General features: G+C 45.8%; 1 protein-coding gene across 1 annotated transcript in view; it reads left to right on the top strand.

Annotated features, from left to right (window-relative positions):
* Positions 1–280: 280 nt before the first annotated feature.
* KCNS3 (potassium voltage-gated channel modifier subfamily S member 3) overlaps positions 281–21,913 on the top strand; it is a 38,481-nt gene continuing 16,848 nt past the window's right edge. The window contains exon 1 of the mRNA XM_047068715.1: positions 281–375. The gene's annotated coding sequence lies outside the window, so the exon portion shown is untranslated. The remainder of the gene's footprint in view (positions 376–21,913) is intronic.

Raw genomic sequence — 21,913 nt, 5'->3', positions numbered from 1 at the left:
CGCCTGTCTTTCCGTGCATCCGCGGGTCGCACGGCCTGAGTCCCGCAACCTGCAATAGCCGGCGTCTGAGCGCCTGGCCCTCCGCCTGGGGAGCGCGGGCGGAGGGCCCGAAGCCAGGCGGCTGCCGAAGCCCGACCAATGGGGCGGCGGCCGAGCGGCCGGCCCCGCCCCGTCCCGTCCCGCCCCGCCCTATTCGCGGCTCCCAGGCGCCTAGCTCCCGCCGGGCGGGACGGACCGACGGACTCAGGCGGGCCATCCCGCTCTCCTCGCCGCCGCCGCGGCGGGCGCGGGGCCGCGCGGCGAGGCCTGATTCCTGCAGCGCGGGCAGGCGGCGTCGCAAAGCGGAGCGAGCTCGAGGCGCCGGGACTCCTGCAGGTACCTGCTCCTGTCCCCTCCTCCGCGCGCACTCCGGCGACTTCCCCGTGCGACCCCGCAACTTTCCCCACCTTTTGCTGCCCCAGCAGCCCCGCGGGCCAGGTCACGGGGGCAAGACCGCGCAGGTCTAGGCCCGCAGGGACTTTGCATTCTGCTGGGCGTCTGTCTCGCGGCGCCCCTCGTCCTCCGGTCCTCGGAGCCCGCCGTCGCTGGTAGTCCTAAAGATCCGCCTGTTGCTCGAGCTGCGGGTGGCGAGACTGGCTGGGCCCCTCTGAAGGCCTCGGGAGGGTATCTAGGATCCTCTTTGGGACGTGGGGTGGGTAGCTGCGGGGTAGAGGACGGACCGGAGGCGGGAGAGTCGGGGAGCGGAGGGGGGCGGGGGGGGAGGCGGCACTTTGCGTAGGGCATCCCTGGGGCGTTTCCTTAGCCGGGAAGCCTTTCCTTCTCTTCCTCGAGAGGAGGCGCTTTCCTGGCGAATGTAAGTGCTTCCCCGGCCGCCTGCTCCGCCTTCTTTCCTGGCAGTCCTCCCCTCCCCTTTGCCCTACAGCGGTGCAAGGCGCCCCGCGACAGTTGCGGGGAAGAGCGCACCCAGGGCCCTTGTCCTGGTGCGGCGCTGCGCCCACGGACTGCCGGGGCGCTCGGGGTGGGAGACGCTTGGGGCTTGCAGGGCCCATGTAGACTCGCCCGCCGACTCCTCGGTTTTGCAACGGTGGTGGGGGGTCGGGAACTTCCCTTTCCCGCGCTCCTCGGGGTAGCTGCCGGACCTGTACATGTGAATGGGCTGGTGAGCAAGCCAGACTTTCCGGCAGGAGCCGCGGCAAGCCGGGCTGGGAGCCTTTCGCATTGCAGGGCTCGGTCTCCCCGCCCGTCCCCCCCTCCCCCTGCCTTCCCCGCTCTGTCTCTCCCCACGTCTTTTGGGAAAGGAGCACCTTTTGCGTCCTTGCTGTCACACACATTTCCACAAGGGAGACCGAGCCGGTAGTCTAACTCCGGCAGCCCGCGGCAGGGGTGGAGGACAGCGAAGAACCGCCTCCACCCACCTGAATAACCCGGGGGCTCTGGTTTGAGGCCAGAGCGTGAGCGGGTGGAGCGGGGTTGTGCCTGGTCTTCATAGAGAGCGGACTTGAAGTTCGTCCCGCTCCTGGATTTTGTATTTCATCTTACCCTTTGAAGAGGGGGGCAGGTGAGGAAAACCAGATCGGAAACCTTCCCCTCCCTTTTTCATGTATTTGCTTAAGTGATTTGCATAACTATTTGCATAGAACCGTGTGTGTTTCCCCCTTTTTTAGACTACTTGCAAATACCTTGCCCAGGTAAACAGGAAGCAAGCATTTTCCTGAGCACCTGCCCCTTTGCTAAAGGGAGATGCCCTGGTGCTTCTCTTCCCCACATAGTTCAGGCTGAAAGAGGGCGGAGTTGATTTTGTGGTTGAATTTGGTGTAATATGTCGGTTTCCCTCCTTCCCTGGGTGGTAAATTCCGCGGGGACGTGGATTCATCACTTTGCCTTTACAACCAGCTCCCCCTGGGCTAGGCCCTGGGCTCTGCTCTGGGGGATGCGCAGCACGACATGAATCTCTGCTCTCAGTCTAGTTCTGTTCTTCCTTTTCTTTTTTCCACCAGATTCCTTCCTTCTCTTGATCTGATACTAAATTTGTGTTTTTCACAACTAGGGATTGTCAATATTGGGGTAGGGAGGAGAAGGTGGTCCTGAAGTGCTTAAGAACTCTGAATCCAAAGCAGGTGGTGAATATTCTAAGGAGATTTGTGGGATCTGTTTTAATTCTGGCTTGTGTCTGAGCCATTTTTACCTGGAAAACCAGCCTGAATAAGCCCATTCATCAGTGTGGCAAAGCCAAGCTTTTGCTGGTCAAGTGTATAAAAATAATTAGGGTAGGGGGTGGAGGCAGTCTTCGCTCTGTTTAGAAATATTAAAATATTAAAAATCCAATACTCTGACGCTTGGGTTTGCCAGCAAAGCACCAGCTAAGTATTTTTCCTTCTTCCTTATTGTTTTTTTTAAAGAAAGATGGAGAAGAATGGGGACTCCAGACACCTCCTCTATCTTAAGTGAATTTCGCCCTTTGCTGTAATTCTTCCAGGACTCTGCGTCCCTCTCTTCTACCCGAGATCTCAATCTGCCCTGTGTCTGGCATTTGGGGTTGGAATGTGTGCAGCTTTGAGAGAGCAGGCACCACAGGGTTTCCTCCTCCTTTTTTTTTTTTTTTTTTTTAATAGAGAACATTTATTGACTGCATACCATATGCCAGCTACTCTTCTCGGCACTTTTCCAGGCATTATCTCATTTAATCTTCAGAACAACCCCATTAGGGAGTGAGGCTTTCCTTCTTCATCACAGTGTTTCTGGGGAGCCAGCACTAGGTGGGAGCCCTCTAGGTATATTCTGAGTCCCATGGAAGATCAAAAGAGGAGGCTGGGCTTGGGGGTCCCACTAGCAGGCAGGGGCAGCTATCCAGGGTAGTTCCAGGCAGAGGGGGAAGGTGGGTGTCTTTACTGCCCTTGCTTCTCAGGTTTCTGGAAGGTAGATTCTCCAGAGTGCCACTTGGGTGAAATGCCCACAAGGATGTGCGGTCCAGCCCTGGTTTCAATCTCTTTGTGGCTCCTGGACTTAAGTCACTTTTCATCTCTTGACTCTCAGTCTTTTTAGCTACAAGATCTAGATGTCTAATATTTGTTATTACCCTCTACTAGGCACTATGCTAAAAGCTCTCGATGTATTGACTCATTTCATCCAGATGGCAACCTTTGGAGGTGGGGGTCTATTATTACCTATTTTAGTTTTTAAATATTTATTTATTTTTATTGCAGTATAGTTGATATACAATATTATATTAATTTCAGATATACAACATAGTGATTTCACAATGCCATACATCACACAATGCTCACCACGATAAGTGTAGCAATTATTACCCCATTTTAGATGAGAAAAAAAAAGAGAGAAATGAAATGACTTGTGCAAAATCACACAAGTAGGACTATGTGAAGCCGAGATTCTATCCCTGGCAGTCTGGGTGCAGAGCGACTGTGAAATTCTGCACTCCTCGTTCATCCCTGCAGCCCCAACACTGTGCCCTATGCCAACCAGATGTGACTCGCTGTTACCGAGTGACTTTTTGGCCTCTGTCTCATCCTTAGAAGGAACCTTGAAAACTGCATTAGAGAAATGTTCTTTTGGCTTTTGCCAAAAAAGTCTTCTTTCCAATGTAATTGGGGAAAAGGAAGACAGATCATAAAGATCATGGGCTAGGTAAACATTATGGCTATTTCCAGAAAAAGTGCTTCTTATCCATGAGAAATCCAGAAAAATCGTAGAACACTTTGTCTTCTGAGTCAAATCCGTCAAGAAAGCCAATAAGTAACCAACCTACGAGAATCTATTGTGTGGGTGCCATGTGCCCAGTACTGCAGATACCAAGGGCAGGCAGAATAAAAGATGTGTGTTCTCTGAGCCTGAACACACAGTGGACCTGGAAACTCAAGGTTAACAAGCACGAGACAGGTCAATACAAGATGCTAAATATTTGCCTGATAAAAGTCACAAACTGTCACATTTGTATAGCCTACTATAGTTTGCAGAAACTTTCGCAGGGTTATCTCATTTAAGTTCTAGTAACAGAGTGTGATAAGCAATGGACAGGTGGTGGTTTGGAAGCCCAAGTTGCAGATGAAGAAAACAAGGCAAAGTGAGCCACTTGGAATTGGTCATAGCAAGGGGTCTTCTGACTCCAAAGACATCATCCGTCTGCCTCTCCAGTAAGGTCGTGGATGTGGAGGGTCCTTGGAGGTGGCTGATTGTGAATTTCATCCTGAAACTGGCTTTTGGGCACTGCTCTTGGCAGTCAGGAGGCACAGGGAAGGAGGAGAAAATATTTATTGCTGTTGTTTTATTTTTGCATTCAGGAGCCTGGTATGGGAAACGTGGAGAGAAATCCCAATTACGAATTCAATAACAATGTTGAGAATGTGCAATCAAATGTAGAATCTGACTTAGAAGAATTTCCGTCCCTGCCTTCCTTTATCATTTTTCTTTCTCTTATCATTTCTTTGTGGGCAAGGGGGTCTTGCTCTCCTTGGAATCCTGCAGAGCCTTGCACCATGGTTTGCTTGGAGTAGGTACCCTTTAAAATTGTCTTTAATTGCACACATGTTGAATGATAAGGGGCTAACATCTGCTTTTCGCTAATAATGTTACAGATTAGCAGTTAATGTTGATAGCAGCTGGCTTCAGTGTGCTTGAGGAGGTCCCTGGTGAATGAAAGCCTCTTGCTCATCATCCTGAGCGGATCATCTGGGCTCAGCTGACCTTCTAGCAGATGCTTATCAATGTTGACTTAACAATGAACTTATGTAATCATATGTATCCTCTTTACATATAAAAATATGTATAAGCATTCATTCCACAAGGATTGGAGTACTTACCCAGCGTTATGCACTGTTAGGTGCTAGTATGCTGTGGTAAAAAAAACAGACATGTAGGGGTGGGAGGTGGATGGGGAGACAGATATTAAACAAAGAAATACAAACATTTAGGGGCGCCTAGGTGGCTCAGTCGGTTAAGCGTCCGGCTTCAGCTCAGGTCATGATCTCGCGGTCTGTGGGTTCGAGCCCCGCGTCGGGCTCTGTGCAGACGGCTCAGAGCCTGGAGCCTGCTTCGGATTCTGTGTCTCCCTCTCTCTATGCCTCTCCTGCTCATGCTCTCACTCTCTTTCTCTCTCTCAAAAAAAAAATAAGATGAAAACATTTTAAAAAAGGAAACAAACATTTAAGGATTGGCAGGTGCTCTAAACAACTTCCTAGGAGAGAGGAATAAGGATGGGGAAGGCACTAGTTAAGATGTGGGAGCTGGGAAGACCTTTCTGAGGAAGAGACTTTTCATTCGGAGGGATGGACAGGAGTTGATCAAATGAGAAGTTTATCAAATGAGAATTCCAGGCTGCGGAGGGATGTGAAGCTTTGAAGGCAAGGATGCACACTGAGCCTTGGAGGAACTTCTGGAGAGCTGGGTTGGGTGGCTGGGTTAAGGCTGGAGAGGAGGACAAGGGCAGATCATGCCGCACCCTTTATGCCAGATTGGGGACCTTAGAGTTTATCCAGGGGTCTGTGGGAAGGAGCTCACGGATTTGTAGGAGGAGAGTATCAGGAGCCAATTCATATTTCTGCAAGATCACCTGTGAAGAACAGATCAAGGAGGCTCAGGCACCGGAGTGTCAGAGAGTTAGGACCTAAAGCCAGCTCGGACCGAGTGAAAAAGAGTGCGAGGGGAGGAAGTGGAGGCCACGTCTGTGCAGGTTGGTTCTGAAAGGGACTGGAGAGACTGAGCAGGTGCCGGATGAGGTGTGAGGCTATGCCCATCTGTGTGGAAGCCACCCTGGCCGAGGTTAGGGAACTGCACCCACGTCCTCAGTGAACCAACACGTCCACGTCTCTGTGCTTGGAGTTATATGGCACTTGCACTTCTAGAAGATTAGAAATGTGAATCCTGTTCTGGCTTTGTCACTAACTGCTGGGGAAATTTGAGCTTATCTCTTGTCCTTCTCTGTTTGTTTTTGTTCTTGTTTTCCTCACAGCCTGGTGATTTTATGATTAAAAAAAAAATAGGTGATCTGTCTATGGATACTTTTCTTCAGTCGTATCATTCGGATGTGTTAATTTGGATCGTTTTCATAAATTGAATTAGGAGAACTATGAGTGGGTATGTGGAACATTTGTGGTGAGATTTGAAGCATTTGCTCTTTGATGATTACCAACTGCCTTAAATGGAGAGACACCAGTGATAGACCTGGTGGTGTGGAGATGCCGAGCCCCACCGAGATATGTGGGAGTGAGGCCTGGTGGAGAGCCCCGGGTATGGCTAAGCCAACTTTCTGTGTCTCGGTGGAATCCCTCACCACCTGCTCTTCATCACGTGAGACTCTTCCTCCTTACCCGTGGGGATCTTATGAAAAGATTCAGGAGAGATACCTGGGGACCCATGTTTAGCAGAATATGCTGGACTAAAGATCAAGAATGAACATCACAGGTAGCCTGATGGGGCCTTGAAAAAGTGATCAATTTGTAGCTGTGTGGAATGAGAATATAGATAGGACCATAGAACTGAAAGATACCCCCAGATCAGTTAAGCCATTTGCTGCTTCCTGATGACTTCTTTCAGGAATGCTGACTTCTCTCCTGGGAAATAATTATTGTGGTGAGATAAAAGAATGCCAGCAGACTAAAAATTTGGGGTTTGAACATACCCTGTTTTTTGCTTGTTTTGTTTTTTGTTTTTTTTTTAAGAGAGAGAGCATGAGCGGGGGAGGGGCAGGGAGAGAGGGGGGCAGAGGATCCCAAGAGGGCTCTGTGCTGACAGGTCGACAGCAGCAAGCCCATCTCGGGGCTTGAACTCACTGTCCATGAGATCACGACCTGAGCCGAAGTCACATGCTCAACCGATTGACACCCAGGCGCCCCAAACATGCCCACATTGTATAACTTTCATTCTGCTGTGGACTGGTCTGGCTTTCTTAAGCCCTGACTGACATGCCAAGGTGACCCTAAAAGCATTTCCTGGAATTTACTTAAGGTAAACAATTTAATTGGCCAGAGGGATGGGAGAACTTGGTAGCTACAGACTGTGGTTGGTAGGTCTGGACTGAGAGGAGGCGCCTGGGTTCTGGCAAAAGGTTATATCAGTATGCTTGTCTTTGAGGTCAATAAATATACCTTCTGTGCCGTGTTTTTCTTGTGGGTTTTTAAAATTCCCAGTATTCTAAGTGTGGTACCCTCATGAGGCTGCTGACTTCAGATCTCTTCCTACCCTCCTCCTCTTGGTGATTAGACATGCCTGGTCATGATTTAGCCCTGGGGCTATTTCAGGGTTGACTCTTCTCCTCCTCCAGGCTAAATGTGTAAATGCAAAGTACCTTTGTGTGGCAGTGTCCTATCTACCTAATCTTTATCTATCTATCTATCTATCTAATCTATCTATCTATCTATCTATCTAATCTATCGATCATCTACCAGTCATCTCTGTCAAAGAGTGAAAGGGTCTCCATAAGCCCATCTTTTCTCACCATCTCCTTAGATCACAAATCTACAGGATAGGCTCTCTGGATATGCAAAAATAGGAACCTCATGGAAGTTCATATGATGCCTGAGAACTTCACCTTTTATGCAGTTTCCCCAGACTTCCTGATCTGATTAAAAAGCACATGTCAGTGTCGTGCATCTTTGTGGTGAGGGGCACCAAGTTTTCTTCTCCCGGTGCCCCCCAGACTTAAAATGTGGACTCTCTAGTGCATTTTGCCTTCTCTTCCAGTGTCCTTTTTGTGGGGCTTAGAAGCTGAGAGTACAGGATGAAGTTGTGCCATGTGGTCCTAAATGAATGGGTTTGCTTTTAGCTGCTTTTGGCCAGTCGCTGCTGTCAGCCAGAAACATCATTTAAAATTGCACAAGCCAGCCCTGTTTTACAGCCCTTCCCTCATACGGTAGGGTTCGCCACTCAGAGATAAATCCTACGTAAGCATTTATTAGACACCGGGGTTAGGTTTCAGGATGCCCACAGATGCAGAGGCAAGTTGTAAAGGGTGGGAAGCTAGAAGGCTCGTACTGGAACTCCAGGATTGGGAGGTGTAGAAGAGAGGTGGCCGTTCTCTCCCCTGGCAGCAGGGTCCTGCTCCACACACTGTGCACTCAGACATGTGCCCCACAGGTGTGCTCACTGGTGTGAGCAGCTCAGCTGATGGCACAGAAGTAGACAAACCACAGACAAGTAGTAACTGGTTATAGAGTTTCAGTTTGACAAGATGCAAAGAGTTCGGGAGATAGAAGGTACTGATGGTTGTATGTTAGGAATTTAAAAAAAATTTTTTTAATGTTTATTTATTTTTGAGAAGGAGAGAGAGACAGAGCATGAGGAGGGGAGGGGCAGAGAGAGAGGGAGACCCAGGATCCGAAGCAGGTTCCAGGCTCTGAGCTATCAGCACAGAGCCCGACGCGGGGCTCGAACTCACAAACCACGAGATCATGACCTGAGCCGAAGTCGGATGCTTAAACGACTAAGCCACCCAGGCGCCCCAGGAATACTTTTAATACCACTGAACTGTACCCTTAAAAATGGTTACTATGGTAAATTATATGTGCTGTGTATTTTTTCACAATAAAAACAATTTGATGAAAAAAAAAGAAATTGAGATTCTAATCCTATGAAAAATAGCATTCTCAGATGTTTTGGTCTCAGATTCTTTACATGCTTAAAAATTATTGACCCCCCCCCATAAAGCTCCTGTTAGTGTGAATTATAACTATCAGTATTTTTTGGATACCATTAGTTTATTATAAAAGAGAGACATAGAAATTATACTACATGATGAAAGATTTCACAACTTCAGTTATGAATGGGCAGCTTTACATGTACCATTTTTTTTAAGTTAATTTATTTGGAGAGAGACAGAGAGAGAGAGAGAGAGAGTGAGCACAAGTGGGGAGAGGGGCAGAGAGAGACAGAGAGAGAGAATCCCAAGCCAGGCTTTGTACCGTCAGTGCAGAGCCCGATGCGGGGCTCCAACTCATGAACCGTGAGCTCATGACCTAAGCTGAAGTCAGATGTTTAACCGAATGAGCCACCCAGGTGCTCCGATACCATTTCAATAATGTGTTTTCGTTTACATACTTTCCAAGAATGTCACCATCTCTAAATAAAAAGTCCTTGTCTTCTAGAACTAGTTTGGTGCCTCCATATTCTGGGATGAGACCTTGATGTCCAACTTCCACACTAACTGGGTGAATCTCTCCACACTTTCTTTAGAGCCCCATCCAACGGCTTCTGCTGTTGCTTGCGATATTTTTTCCTTGAGATTTTTCTGGAAGCATCATGCCTCCTTTGGTTACAGTTTCATACACACTCCTTTCAACTAAAATTTGGTCAAAGAAGTAAAGAAACTTTCTAAATGCCTGCCCTGCCATCACTCTGGCTGCTGCGGTGCGTACTCTCATTTATCAATATATATGTTAGAAATTAAAATAGTTATATTTTAGGAGCACCTGGCTGGCTCGGTTGGTGGAGCATGCGACCCTTAATCTCAAGGTTTTGGGCTCGAACCCCCTGTTGGGTGTAGAGATTACTTAAAAAATAAAATCTTGGCTGGGGCGCCTGGGTGGCTCAGTCAGCTGAGCATCGGACTTAGGCTCAGGTCATGATCTCACAGCTTGTGAGTTTGAGCCCCGCGTCGGGCTCTGTGCTGGCAGCTCGGAGCCTGGAGCCTGCTTCTGATTCTGTGTCACCCTCTCTCTCTGCTCCTAACCCACTCGCATTCTGTCTCTGTCTCTCTCAAAAATAAATAGACATTAAAAAAAACTTAAAAAACAAAAATCTTGGGGCGCCTGGGTGGCTCAGTTGGTTGAACGTCCAACTTCGGCTCAGGTCGTGATCTCACAGCTCGTGAGTTTGAGCCCCGTGTGGGGCTCTGTGCTGACAGCTCAGAGCCTGGAGCCTGCTTTGGATTCTGTGTCTCCCTCTCTCTCTGCCCCTCCCCTGCTTGTGCTCTGTCTCTCTCTGTTTCACAAAAAATAAAATAAAAATTTAAAATAAAATAAAATAAAATCTTAAAGAGGTTAAAATTTAAAGTATTAATTATTAATTCATTTAAAATAATAATAGTAATCTCATTACATGTTAATATAAATGACATATCTTTATGAAAAATTGTTTTTTTTTCAAAACAAAAACAATACAAGAGTAGCATTATTTTATATTTTTACAAATGTATTTATTGTCTGGTTTAATGGAAGGCAGGGGGATTCTTAGCCTTGCTTCTCTGTGCAGTCTGTGATCTCACACATCATATACTCCCTGGAAAACTCCTCGGCCACTTATGAGAAAATGAGAGTAAACAGGAAAATAACATCTTCGTTTATTATGAAAATGAGTTTTTTATCTCATGGACCCTTTAAAGGGTCTTAGGAACCCCAGGGGTCCCCTGACCACACTTTGAGAACTACTGCTATAGAATTAATCTGCAGCCAAGTTAATTTTTTGTTATGTTCCTTGTTTTAGCCTCTTTTCATCAAATGTTATAGGAACTTGAACTTTAGCAATTCAATGTGTTGCTTATCTGTGATTTCAAATAAAAGAACTAGGTGGCTCCTTGGGGGGGGGGACACATTATTTTTCTCTTGTTTATGTAACAAACAAGCAACAAAAAAACCCTGTTTGCACCATTCTGTTGTTAACTTTTTCAGAAGCTACAAAATTGATCTAGCGTGTACCTGTTTGGAATTCCCCTTGCTAAACTAACTTGAGTAGGAAACTCAAGACATGGAAAATTTTGAGCGTGAAAATCAGCTAAAGCAATCCAGTGTTTCCTTCAGGGTATACAAAGTTTGCTTTTTTTCAAGTGTTCGTTCCTATTTTCTGTGGAGTGAAGACATTCTTTCAGCTTCTCTGGGGAAAGTCTGCACCTGTCCCGGGGTGGTGCCCAGAGCTCTCTCCTGGGGCATGGTCCTGAGCTGTGCTCTCACATGGATACTGTGCTCTTCAGAGAATCTCCTTTTCCTCCCTCCAGCTCTGCCCCACCTCCTTCTTCCTTGTCTTGAGAACTTGGAAACTCAAGGAGGAGATTGCGTTTAGGAAACAAACTGGAAAAAAGAGAGGTGTGAGATCTAATTTTAACAAGTCCAACTGAAAGCTTTTTGGCTTGCATTGTCTGGGGAATCTCATTATTTCTATTTTTTTTTTCATGTTGATGAAGTATGGAATTAGTCACAGCAGATAGTCCTGGGGAAAGCTTAAAAAAAATCCTCCCAGGATAGCTTCTAGGAGCTGGATGTGGATGTTTGTGAAGAAGAACATTTCTTTCTACCTTCCAGATAATGGATTGGATGCTAAAGGAACTATCGTATTTATTTGACGGTATCTTTTAAAACGTTAAATGCAACTTTTGTTTTTTCACCCCATGAAATAGCCACTGTGGCAGCTTACTACAGCAACAGACACTTGGCTCTCTGGGTTTGTTGTGAATGTGCTGAGGAGTTATGATTTGCCAAAAGCAGTCTGTTACTTCCAGCAGCAATAAGCGCTTTTCTACAATCCTTTGGAAAAGCCCTAATGTGTCTGGCGCTCCCGGTTGGAAGAGGCCGCTGGATGTGTCCTTTCTGGAGTGGCTCCCCGACCAGACCTTTCCTTTAGGAGTAGTTTCTGCTTGCAGACCTTCAGAAGGTCCCCAGTTCCTGCTTGTTTCCAGGTGTGCTTTTTTTTTTTTCAGACTTCTCTTTGACCCTGAGAGCCACTGATTGCCTTCGGACAAAAATCCTGTCTGTTTAGTGAGCCAACACCAGTATCTCCTGCTGGTATCCCAAGAACCCTCATAGATGTGGGAACTATCCAAAGGCCTTATTTCACACCGGCGTGTAAAGACTAAGCTTGTAGCCTTTTCGGCTGCTTTTGAGAGGGGAGTGGGGGGTGAACTCAAGGATGGTGCTTGCTGAAACGGAGCCAGGGATGTACTGAGAGGGGCACGGGAGACCAGGGCCCTGCGGGCGGCCCTGCCGGCGGCCCTGCCGGCTTCCCTGTGTTGCAGGTGGTTCCGCTGAGGTGTGTGCACCTGGCGGAGTGAAAAGAGCATCAAACGGAGAGGAGAATTTCTGTGTAGAATTCCAGCTCTTACTCACATGATAATGAACACTGTGTAGCACTTGCATTGTGTGCTGGGCACTGTTCTGAATGTGTATACATATCAACTCGCTTCATTCTCATAGCAATTTAAGGTAGGCATTATCATTTTATCTTAAGTGAAATTATATTTCTTGTTCTATCTATACCATCTCTGTCTATCTATCTATCTATCTATCTATCTATCTATCTATCATGTACTTATCTATCTATCAATCAACAGACAAGGAAATATCTAAGAGATTTTAATAATTTACCCAAGTATAAAACTAGAACTTGGCACGACTGAGATTCAAATCCTGGCAGGCCAGGTACAGCCTCTGCTCTTGTCTACAAATTTGAATCTCAGGGGGCGCCTGGGTGGCGCAGTCGGTTAAGCGTCCGACTTCAGCCAGGTCACGATCTCACGGTCCGTGAGTTCGAGCCCCGCGTCAGGCTCTGGGCTGATGGCTCGGAGCCTGGAGTCTGTTTCCGATTCTGTGTCTCCCTCTCTCTCTGCCCCTCCCCTGTTCATGCTCTGTCTCTCTCTGTCCCAAAAATAAATAAACGTTGAAAAAAAAAATTAAAAAAAAAAAATTTGAATCTCAGCTCTGCCCCTTACGGTGGGAAAGTTATTTAACCTCTCTGGCCTCAGTTGCTCATCTGCCGAGTGGGGATAATAATAACATCTACCTTAAGGTAGATGAAATATTTAAAGCAGCGCCTGGTACAACGTAAGCACCATATAAGGGCTTACTAGAGATTATTTTTGTAATGGAGACTGTAAAGAAGACTGAGTGTACATATTTCATAGAGGTAAGCACAGGAAAAAAATTGACTCTTTTACTGATTGCGTGTATCTACAACGACTTTGTAGATATTTTGAAGCTCTTGGTGGAAAGAGCATGAGTCGATGAAAACTCGTATTCGTCATCCCACACTTATTTAGGGAGATAAGACAGAAGTACAGTTAGTTTTAAGGACATGAGCCTCGTGTGTAAAGACAGCCAGCAGAGCACCACCAAGAGGAGCAAAGTGTGAGCAGCTTCCCCAACAGGGGCCTCCCCAGGAAATCTGGGCTCGGGCACTGGGCTCGCTGTCTCTCCTGTGTGCTTAACACTTCTGAACCTCATCCAAAATGGCGGATCATAATAATGCCAGCCTTTCTGGGTTGGTTTGGGGATTAAAGAAGTTCGTCTACTCATTCATTGTTTCTTGCTAGGCATTAAGGATGCAAAGGTTAAGAAAAAATAGGCCCTGCCTTTGTGGGGCTCCCAGTGCTGTGGTGGAGGCTTCTGGGAAATTGTTCTACTCCAGGTTAGCAAGTTAAATACTCAATGGAGGCAGGCAATGGCAGAGGGGGCCAGTGGCTGGTTTTAGGGTAGAGAGAGATCTGGGGTCAGGGCTCGGTTCTGAAGAATATGATAGAGAATATGAGTCTTGAGGGGCATTCTGAGCAGATAGATAAGTGAGAAGTCGGGGGTACTTTTGGAGAATTTCAGGAAATTCTTTGTAGTCCTAGAGTTGAGTTGGGTTGTGGAATGTGAGGATAATGGATGAGGAAACATAATGACAGCTAACGTTTGATTGAGCATTTACTATGTACTAAGCACAGACAGCTTTATTTTTATTATCTCATTTTTAAAGATTTTCTTTCTTTTTTAAATGTTTATTTTTGAGAGAGAGAGAGAGAAAGAGAGAGCATGTACACATGCATGAGCGGGGAAGGGCGAGAGAGACAGGGAGACAGAGAATCCAAAGCAGGCTCCATGCTGTCAGCACAAAGCCCGATGTGGGGCTCAAGCCCATGAACCGTGAGATCATGACCTGAGCTGAAGTCGGATCCTCAATCAACTGAGCGACCCAGGTGCCCTTATTCTCATTTTAAAACTTCATGATGGCTCTATGTGGTGTGTGATACTTAGTATCCATGTTTTACAAATGAAAAAAACAGAGGCTCAGAGAACTTCAGTGATTTGCTCAAGGTTGCACAGCTAGTGCTGTTGAAGCTGGGATTCAGACTCAAGCAATTTGGATCCAGAGTTTATTCTGAAGGGCAAGGGAGCTATCAGAGGGCTTTAAGCCTGCACATTTTAGAAGGTAGTGTGGACTTGAGATGGACAAAAAGGTAGGGGATGGGGGGAGGTCTAAGGCAGGGAAGATACTTAGAAGTGTATTGTAATAAACCATGGAAAAATACTGAGTGTCTGAATTAAAGCAGAGGCGGGAGGGACAAGGAAAGGAAAGGAATTTGAGAAATGTTGGGGAATAGAGGATGAAGGGAAGTGTGGACATGTTTATTTTAAGGTCCCAATGGGACATTCAAATGGACACGTCCAGTAGGCAGTTACAAGAGTTTGAAATGTAGTGGGGAGATCCGGGTTGGAGATAATGAAATTCCCAGGGAGAGGAGTAGAGGGATACGAGGAGCCCCTGGGGCTGCAGTGACCCAGATATGAGGCCTGCAGATTGTATCCGGCTACAGATTTGTTTGATTTGGCTCACAGCAGTAAAACATTAAAACCAATAGTTGCCAACATTTAGAAAATTGGGAAAGTTCACATAAAAACAAGATTTGTGGGTGTTCTTGGCAAACTGGGCAATCTGGCCACCTGATGTGCACAAACAAGGGACAGCAGTCCCCTTTCAGCAGGGCCGGTGCTCTGCAGCTTGTCACCGTGGCCAGATGTCCTCTTTTTTTTTTCATTTCAGGCACCTGGCCCCTGCAGGTATTTTATTTTGTGACCCCAGATTTAAGGTTTGGGAAGGTGAAGCCGGTGTGCCACAGGAAGCCAAGAATGATTGGTCAGACAGGTGGCACCAGTGAACTGGGAGGGGCCGTAAGGTGGCTGGGAGGTGGGAAGTGGACAGTGACACATGCCTTGGACATGTAGGTCTGGTGCAGAAGTCATCCTGAGGTGCCCTCAGCAAAAACACTTCGTGGAGTGTCAGGGCAAGAATTGCACAAGAGGAAGGAAGGGTGAGTGTAAACGATGATTTTAAGAAGCTGTGTTGTGAAGGGCAGTTGGGGTTGGGAGAGTTTTATTTTTCAGTATGTGAGTGAGTCGAGCATATAAGGATGTATGTGATATAAAATAGTACTTTCTCTGTCCTCGACTCACAGTTTGGAACTACAAGGAATCCAGGCTTTGCTTTGGTGGTTCTTACTGAAACAGAGTGCTCCAGGGTGTGGAACGGAATGAGGTGCTTTGCATGTCTGTGAAGGCTGCCCTGCCAGCCGCAGATCTTCCCAGGCTACCTGCATTTTTGCTAGTCTGAGTAACAGTGCCTTAAAAGGGACCCCTGTGCATTTCAGCAGAGCTGGCTAAGTTGAGCAGTGTCCATGTGGTGACTTGCATTTACTCATGTGTTTGTATGCTGTCCATTTCCTCCTACCGTTTGCCAGGTGGAATCTGTGTGAGGGTCTTATCAAGTAGCATCACTTCTATGGCAGCTTGGGTTCACGGGCCTTTTATTGGTTGTATGCCATGTGCCAATTTTCCCATTTACTTTTTTGTATTTGTTTTATGATATGACTTGATCTGATAACCTATTGTGTGTGTGTGTGTGTGTCTGTGTGTGTGTGTGTGTGTGTGTGAACTTGTCTATCTCGCCTTTGATGAAAACCCTTTTTATTAAGGAAGAAAATGCATCTCCTTCTGCAGTGGCTGATAAATCAGCTGCCTTTCTTCTGTGGTGACCACAACTTCAGAAACACATTTCTGTGATTTTTCTTTTCTCCCAATAGCACAGTAGACAGACAGACTTTAAAATTCGACATAGGATAGAAGCAGCCAGTAGCCAAGCTATGTGACAAATGCTAACTAATGAATTCAACAAATCATTTTTAAGAACCTACTGTGTGTCAGACGAGGTTATAGGCACTTGGGCTATGGTGGTATTTAAGACATAAAAAGTCCTGCTTGCACTGAGCTCATATCTGAGTGGGGGGAATAAATAATAAATATGATTAAAAAAAAACAGAGTATATGTCTTTAAGTCTATTTTAGGGAGTGATAAATGCTAAGGAGAAAAAATATAACAAGGAGTGGGGGGATAGGAGTTTCGTTGAGGGGTATTTTAGGTAGGGTAACTGAGGAAGGGCTCATTTGGAAGGTATTTGAGTCCAGGCCTGAAGAGAGTGGGGAAGCCATACAATCCCCTGTGGATAGAGCATTCCAGGGACAGAGATCAACCAGTGCAAAGGCCCTGAGGCAGGAATGATTAAAGAATAGCATGGACACCAATACGCCAAGGGGAATGAAAGAGAGAAAGGAGGAGGTGAAATCAGATAAATAAAATGGAGGAAGGGAGCTTTTGCTCTGAGCAAGATGGAAGTCACTGAAGAGTTGAACACAGGAGTACATGGTGTGATGTACATTTTAACAGGATCTCTAGCTAATGGAGTCTTAATCCTTTTTGTGCCAGGGACCCCTTTGGCAGTCTGGGAGCCTAGGGACCACTTTTCAGAACAGTGCTTTCAGATACAAAAAATAAGAGCCACAGACTATAAAGGAACCCAACTGTATGGAAATGCATACAGTTACCAAAACAGTTAAACCACCTTATGATTTAGTGATATGTGTGCTTCTTTATCAGCTCCTTAAGGATGACCTAGCAGTTGGTCTGTTACTACTGAGATTTCAAAGAAACAATGAACTTATGTGATTATTTTCTGAGGCCTGCAACAATTCTGCTATGATACAGGATTATCTGGAATTTCTAGTGGGGTGAAGTCACTGGTACTGCTCTTATTGCCCTGGGCCACTGCCTGCATTTTTAAGGGGGGGATTCCTAACTTCAGTGAAAAATCAAGATTTTTTGCCACCCCCTGTCTAAATCCAAGGACCTCTTGAATTCTCCCTACCGACCCCTGCTTTCCTGCTCTGTTAAGTGGAGGTGCAAAAGAGAAGTGGGTGAATTCATGGAATGTTGCCCACGTTTCTGGCCTGATCAGTCTGTGCTTCCATAGACACTACTGGGGTTTACTCTTTGCCACCTTTGATCGCTGCAGTTCCCGGTGGATTGCTGTACCCAACACCAGCCTCTAATTTTTGAGATGTTCTGGGAACAACGATAACTCCAAGAGGTGTTTTTGTTTTTGTTTTTGTTTTTGTTTTGTATGTCTCCCTGACTGGTTCCTTGTGGCTAAATAGTTCAGGAGACCTGAGTTATGGTCCCTGTTTCAGCAGATTTTCTGTATGGCCACCTGTAATCCTTTCTCCTTTCCTAAAGGATATCACTCACCTTGGTGATTCCTGGCTCACAAAGGTGTGGGTAGTGCAGGTAGAGTTCTTTATATTCTATATGAATAGCTCTAGGTCATAGGGCTCCATTAGCCAGACTCGACTATTTTCTGCTCTCTGTATGTAACACAAGCTTTCCAGTCCCGCGGCTTTGCGTATGTTCCTTCCTCTCCTTGGAGAACGACCTTTTTACACTTACTTGTCTCCTTTACTTGTTTATGTCTGACCCCACTCTCAAGGCTCAACTCAAATGCCACCCATTCCTGTCATTCTCCCTACTTCCCGATCCCAGAGGGACCCATTACCTTCTCTGAATTTCCATGGAACCTTCTTGGTACCTCTCTTCAGGGTACCTGACATCTCCCGCCTGTACTGCACTTATTTATTTACCTACGTACCCTCCTATAACCGCTTCTAAGCAACTTTAAGCTCTGAGGGCAAGAGTCATGTTGTCCTTTGATTTCTGTAGTCCCTGGGACAGTGCCGGCCACAAAGCAGACGTGGATCTACGGCAGAAGCTTATGATTCTCACAAGGAGTCCATTGGCCGAGGGTCCCACCTCCGCCAAGTCTGTACGTTCACTTGATGTCCACCCCCCTTCCTTTCCCCAAGTCCTGACTAAGCCTACTTTCAGTTGTTTATTTTCCAAATAGAAATGACTGTTTACACAAGTGTTTCTTAATGCTTGCAAAGAAAGTCACACAGTGTTGAGAGGTATGGAGTAGAAAGCAAAAATCACCCTGAATTCTATCACCCAGAGAGAATGCATTTAACATTTTAGTGTATATTCTTATAGATTATTTTTTTTCACTTTGTAAAGTTAGACATATTTTATAAGGATCAGATCATGCCATATATTGTATTATAATTGTTTTTCTCTTTTTTACTTAGCATAGTTTGATGATTTTCTCATGAATCTAGAGGTAGTAGAGCATTGATTGCAGTTAACAGGATGGCTTTAGAGTGTTATTGCTCAGATTCAAACCATGAGGCTATCACTTAGCTGTTGACCCTGGAGAGTTAGTTAATTTCTCTATCTACCAGTTTCTCCATCTGTAAAATGAATCCAATAAAAATACTACCTGTTCAAGTGTCGTGAGGATTAAATGGTTCAGACGTGCAAACACTCAGAGGTATTGAGACACCTGATTCAGTATACGGGACCTCCTTCCATTATTATGATTTTGGTGTTTTTAATGGCCACAGACTGTTGCATTACATGGCTACCTCCTAATCTGACTATTTCCCTGTTGATGGACGTTTAGCTTGCCTTCGAATTTTTACGCTTATGAGTAACCACTGATGCAGTGAACATCCTTGGATACCCATCCTTGCACACTTGTCTAATTCATTCCCTCAGGATGCATTCTCAGAGGTGGAACCACAGCTTTGTAATACACATTGCTACAGTGTCCTCCAGAAGGTTTCCGTTTACCTGTTCCCAATCACAATTATCCTGGCATGCTATGTTTCTCCCTCTCTACGCTACAGAACTGCTTGCTTTGAGTTGCTCTTTTTATCATTGTGTTAGTGCAGACACTTGATGCATCAGCCATTGAAAACATGGGGACGAATGAGACAGAGCACAGGGCCTAAAGCCCCTGGGTGGGCTGATTTGCCTGCCTGTTACCTGGCTGCAGCCTGAGCCCCAGATTTCAGCCAGTCATGCTTTAGGGGGCATCTGCAAGTGGGGGTGTCCGGTGGAATAGTGGCAGCCATATGGGCCACTCAGGGTGGTCCCAGAGCCCTGTTAACACATGGGGATGACCTTGCTGCGATCAGTGACCATGAGATTTCTCTCCCTCTTTTGAAGTGCACACCCTTCCACAGGGCTTTTCTGTACTCTCCGTTCTGAAGATTGCCTTTGGAGGTGACTCAGTGACTCAGCAGTAGCCTGCCGTCTCCCTCTGTTCCCCAGGGAGGGTTGTCTAGGAACATAAAACCCGAGAAGAGGAAAGTGGTATTTAGTTACCCGTGGTTCAAGCCTTAGGGATTTCTGGAGATGGTATTGCATTTGCTCATTCTGGATGGCCAAGAAAATATCATTTATATTAACTTTTCAAGTACAATTTAGAGCCTTTGCTTTGGAAGGCACTTACTGGTTTCCTCCCTGAAGACCAGAACTTGTATAATTTTATTTTCATTATTATTTTTTATAAATTTATTTTTTAATCCCTGAATGTATTAGACCCTGAGAAGTTTTCACTTTCTTCTTGGGACACAGCAAATTTTTTAAAAAGTGTTTGTTAATTCAAGGATTTCTCATATTAATGTATATCTTGAAATTTGATAATTTGGAAAAACTAAGTAAGTCAGGGATATTCTTAGTAATCTGCTGTCTGAATCAACTGGAAAGTGTTGTATTATTCTGACTTCTTTGGATTATAGGATTTAAATATAACTACAATTTTTCTGGGACACTAAATCTGATTTCAGACTGATTGTGATATCTTAATTTTATTTAAGCAAAACCCCAGACCACAACTCTCATTAGCTAATCAAGATAGGAGTAGCATCGAATTTCACCTTTTGTTATTATTCCTATTATTTCATTACGCTTAGATTTTATTGAAAATTAGTCTGTGATTGATAAAATAGTGGTGAGACTATAAAACTAACATGTATTTGCACTTTTCCTGGGACATTGATGACTTTCCAAGATTGGAGCTTTGGTCAGGAGTGGGTTTGGTCAGGGGCACCTGGATGGTTCCATTGGTTCAGCTTCCGACTTTGGCTCAGGTCATGATCTCACTGTTCGTGAGTTTGCGCCCTGCGTTGGGCTCTCTGTTGTCAGCATAGAGCCTGCTTTGAACTGCCTGCACCCTTCTGTCTCTGCCTCTCCTGTGCTTGATCTCTGTCTTTCTCTCTCTCTCCAAAATAAATAAACATTTAAAAAAACAAAGGAGTGGGTCTGGTCAGCGGGAGGACACGTACCTGCGAAGGGCTGTAGTAAGCCACCTTTCCAACTATATTAATGCATTGTGCTGTGTGTCAGTTCTGCCCCCCAAAATGTTAGCAAATATCATATAGATTTTCAGAGAAAATCACTAACCTTTACTCCAGACTCCAATTGCCCAAAGCACGCTTCGAGTTTCAACAAAAGGTTAACCCTCCTTTTATCTTTGCTCACTTGCAAAGTTTCGCTTGTCTGACACCAGAAATGCCATGACTGAATTCTAAAAGAACAAGTGTCTGGGGGAATATCCCTGGCCCCTGTCAGCAAAGTATTAGTACCATCTGCCATCCTGAGCTTTCTGAACTCCCAGCTTCCAGACAGGTGTCTGAGGTCTCCTTAGAGCAGGGGTTCACAACTGGGGATGGTTTTGCTCTCTGGGGGACATTTGACAATTTTGCTTGTCACGACCTTAGGGGAAAGTGAGATGTGCTCCTGGTGTCTAGTGGGTAGAGGCCAAGGATTCTGCTAAATATCATAAAGTGCATGACACAGCCCCCCACAGGAGGGTTACCTGGCCTCAAAATGTCAGTAGCGTTGAGGGTGAATAAACTCTGTAGAAGTTTGCAAGGTCAGGATGTCTCCAGGGAAGCTGGCTGGCTGTCAGGATGGTGCTTGATGGTGCTCTTTACCTGGTGACCTTATCACAGGTCAAGGTCAAGCTCTCTCTCAGCCCGGCAACTTCAGAAACTCACTTTCAGAGTACCAGACGCTAGCAGATTGGCTCTCATAGGAACTCACAGAAAACTGAGTGAATAAACCTCTTCCCACCTTATTACGTTCCGCTAATAAATAAAACCGGCGGATAGAGTGGACACGGTTGTTGGCAGCATAGCTCATAGGCTCTCCGTTGGCAAGGTGCCTGGGAACTGAAATTGCCAGGAGGTGCCTCAGGGAGACTAGAATCTGAAAAGGCGAGGGTTTGGGGTATCTAATGATAGCTGAAACTCTAGGTCTAGACACTTAAAAATCCATGCGAGATGTGCCCATGCGAGATGTGCCCTGGAATGTGCAACATCTTCAGGATTACACCTCTAGAAAGTGCTGGGATGGCTCTCGGCAACCAACTTTGATCTCTCACACTTTCCTCCTCTGCTTCCCTTGCTGACCAACTGCCTTTCCTTATCCATATTGATTCTTTTAATTAATTTACTCTTTAGTCTCATTGCCGTGGGGGAGAGGAATTGGCTCAATAAAAATGTGTCAACCACCGTTGTGTAACAGGGATAATTAATACGAAGACTGATATTTTAACACTGTCCTTAACTGGAGGCTTCTCAACTAGTGGGTAGCACGGAGGCGACAATATTTCAGAAGAACGTGAGCAGGGCAGTAACAGGTACACTCAGGATTCTGTGCAAGTCCGTAAGACACAGACCTATGCAGCAGTGACACTTGGAATGTCTGCTTTTATCTCTCAGGCACTGATTTTATAGTTTAATTTGAGTCTTAAGAGAAGGGCATAGGGAGCTATTATTACCCCTGTGCACTGTCTGCTTGTCCATGTGATTTTCCTCGTTTTGTTCCAAGACTGGATGTCAGCTCTCTGGATGATGGAAGAGTTGATCTTCACTTTTTCCCTCTACATAATGGAGAAAGTCATTTTGTATATTTCTGAGTGCTGTGGTCAACCCACTAGGAAATCTAGGTGAGCTGGAGGGTCTATCCACAAGGATGCTGGAGAGGATCT

Source organism: Lynx rufus, unplaced genomic scaffold (genome assembly GCF_022079265.1).
Source record: "Lynx rufus isolate CCGP_SWC_20201006 ecotype Redwood Valley unplaced genomic scaffold, mLynRuf1.p SCAF_8, whole genome shotgun sequence".
Taxonomy (NCBI): domain Eukaryota; kingdom Metazoa; phylum Chordata; class Mammalia; order Carnivora; family Felidae; genus Lynx; species Lynx rufus.
The sequence above is the reverse complement of the archived record's forward strand: the minus strand, read 5'-3'. Positions and strand labels throughout refer to the sequence as shown.